The 3,300-nt window shown below is 45.7% G+C and overlaps 1 protein-coding gene across 1 annotated transcript in view; it reads left to right on the forward strand.

Annotated features, from left to right (window-relative positions):
• ENOSF1 (enolase superfamily member 1) overlaps window positions 1-3,300 on the forward strand; it is a 34,701-nt gene that overhangs the window by 2,901 nt on the left and 28,500 nt on the right. The window lies entirely within an intron of this gene.

Consider the following 3,300-nt stretch of genomic DNA (forward strand, 5'->3'; position numbering starts at 1 on the left):
TTACAGGCTGAGCCACGGAGCCCAGCTGCCAGCATTTTCATCTTCACTCTTTTCCAGTGGCTCCCTCTCAGTCCCACAAGGGCAGGGCTTCCCACTTTAGGAATCGGCTCTCCTTGCCCCACAACTCCATAGTCCCCTTCTTGCCTTGCCTCACCAAGCTGGAAATTACTGGTCCATGCCTGTAGTTGCTGTTCTTTCCATCTACTTCCTCCTTCATCCAAATCCCGCTTTGTTTCTTTCTCTTGGAATCGTCCTGTTATTTGTCTCCAGTGTTCACAGTCTTGGTTACATTTTACATCGTCTGCCCCCTCTTCTTCCTGCCATCTCTCTCCCTGTGGCCTCCTGCCTTTCTGACTGCCCCTTGTTCTGTCACAGACCCCCTTTTTCCCTCTCTGAGGCTCAGTCCTCAATGTGTTTCCGGTCTCACTGCACACTTCCATCAAGACCCCTGCATGTGTTCTCGGCATCAGTGCCAGCTTTATGCCAAAGACTCCTCAATCTAATGTCTAGACCCACCTTCTCACCTCAAGTCCTACTACTATCTGGACACATCCTGTTGGATTTTTCACCTTCATGCTAAACATGATCTATCTAAATCAGAACTTGTCATCTGCCATACCCTCATGCCCTCTTCCTCCTGACCCTCCTGGGATCATCGTGCCTGTCATAAAGACTCAAAAGCTTCAAGTAACTTTTGGCTCAACTTGACCTTTTGACCCTCAGTTTGACTTTAAAGAAAGGTTTTTTTTTTTTCTTTCCCAGTGCTTTGTGTCCTTGTAACCTAGAAACTTCTGACAGTCTTTAATTCTTGGAATCTCCTTCTCAGCCTCATCTCTTAACAACCCCTTCAGGAACCCAGTGGTTAGGCCAACCCAGGATGGTCACCAGCCCTTGAGTACATGCCAGTCTTTCCCTCTTCCCCCCGTTTATTGCCTGCACTGCCACTGTTACCTTGGCTACAGTAGTCTTCCTTCCAGACCCCTCATGCCCCTTCCCACTGCTGAAAACTCCCCTTCCTCGACCCACCACTTCAGATTGTCTTCATCTCGAAGCCTTCTCCAGCTTCTGACGCATCCAACTGATAGTGTTCTCTGCCTGTCTTCCATAGTTTCCATCACTCCTGGGCATTAGTATGTTCAGCCTTACATTATTAGAGTTTTTGTAACCATGTCTTCTCAACTATAACTTCGTCCAAGGCAGACACATCTATGTTTTCCTCAGCAAGCTGCGTCATCTCTGACATGTAGTTGGTACTCAGCAACACATCACACTGAATTCCCGCCACTGGTAGACATACATCTCTAGTCTCTGGTTTATGATGGACTCTTGTCCATCATATAAACCTCCTTCTCCCATACCTACCCCCCCACCCATACAAGGATTTGAATTCTGCCGCCGTAACTTACTTGTGATGTGACCTTGAACAAATTATAAAACCTCTTTAAAACTCCATTTTCTCATCTCTAAAATAGGCATGATAGCACCTACTTTATAATGTTGTAAGGATTAAATTAAACTACGTAATGCTCTTAGAATAGTGTGCCTGGCACAATAAATATTATATAATAGTAGCAACAGTAATGAATTTTCATAGCCTTATGCAAAAAGTCTTCAGTAGTTGCTTCCTACATTCCTCATTAAGGTATCTAAAGGGAACCAGATATCTACATCGGAGTGGATTCAGTGGCTTATGCCTACAATCCTAGCACTTTGGGAAGCTAAGGGCAAGAGAATTGTTTGAACCCTGAAGTTCAAGACTGGCTTAGGCAACATAGCAAGACCTCGTCTCTACAAAAATAAAAAAAAGTAACTGGGCATAGGGGAGCGTGCCTGTAGTCTCAGCTACTCGGGAGACTGAGATGGAAGGATCACCTGAGCCCAGAAGGTTGAGTCTGTGGTGAGCTGTGAGGGTGCCCCCCCCCTCCAGCCTGTGTGACACAGACCCTGACTCAAAAAAAAAAAAAAACGTATCCACATCTTCTGGCTGGCTTTCTGGAGTCTCCATTATCTGCCCCTAGACCACCTGTTCTATTCTGTCTTCATTCACTTTCCAAGCAGAGCCCTCACGGACCTTTGGTTTCTCTGTTCCACAAAAGCCTCTGGGTTTCATATTGCTCTCCCTCGCCTGGATATTTTTGTCTGCCCCTTTGCCCATCCAAATTGTCTTTGCAGCACCAGAAATTCCCTCAAGTTAGACTTCTCTTTGCTCTTCCTTCCACCTTGAACCTCTCTACTACCTATCATTGACCACACTTTAGCACACAAGCTTGTTCTCACCTGCTTTTGTGTGTTGGCTTTCTCGCCCTACTGTATGATAAATCTCTAGAGACAGACTTGCTTTTTAAGAAAACTTCTGCATCTTCCACACCAGTAAGTAGTGTTGAGTTGCATAGCAGTTGGTCAGTAAATACAGTATTTTGTATCCAAAATACAATTGGATAATAGAAAGTGAAAACAACATAGAACAAACCAAAGATTGGGGGTTTAATTTGTCCTGAAGCTTTATATATTCATTTTCCTCCAGTGGTCTCCTCTGAACTGTGTCACTGTATTTTCAGCCCTGCTGCCAACTGCCACAAGGGAGATCAGTTCAATTTTATGCCAGGGCTTTCTGAAACCTTGGCTTGTTCAATTTGAAGTAGCTTATTTTATTTTATTTTATTTTTTTGAGTTGGAGTTTCACTCCGTCACCCAGACTGGAGTGCAGTGGCCACTCCTGGCCACCGCAGTATCGACCCGCTGGGCTCCGGCGATCCTTCCCCCTCAGCCTTTCGAGTAGCCGGAATTACAGATGTGCGCTACCACGCCTGGCTGATTTTTGATTTATTGTGGAGATGAGGTCTCGCCAAGTTGCCCAGGCGGGTCTCGAACCCGCGGGCTCAGGCAATCCACTCACCTTGGCCTCCCAAAGCACGGGATTACAGGCTGAGCCACTGAGCCCGGCCTGAAGTTGCTTATATGTAACTCTGTTCAAAGAGCTGACAGTTCTGAGTGAAAACTCCCGGGTCTAACATTGAGCCCCAATTTTTAAAATCTAATTGCAAGCTGGCATTAATAATGCAGACAATGCTTTTGTTGAAATAATTTGGGTCTTTGAGGAGGACATTCCTTTTGTCCATTCAGAACTTCTGTGTTTTCTTCGGGATACATCCACGGTTCCATCGGTTGGAGCTCTTCTTGCATAATCCCTGTGACACTGACTGTCCTATGTGATGTCATTCTTTTGTTTTTTGTGTTTTGTTTTTTTTTGAGTTGGAGTCTCACTCCTTCGCCCAGACTGGAGTGCAGTGGCCGCTCCCG

Source organism: Carlito syrichta, unplaced genomic scaffold, assembly GCF_000164805.1.
Source record: "Carlito syrichta isolate Samal-C Ts95f unplaced genomic scaffold, Tarsius_syrichta-2.0.1 Scaffold314876, whole genome shotgun sequence".
In the NCBI taxonomy this organism is placed as follows: Eukaryota; Metazoa; Chordata; class Mammalia; order Primates; family Tarsiidae; genus Carlito; species Carlito syrichta.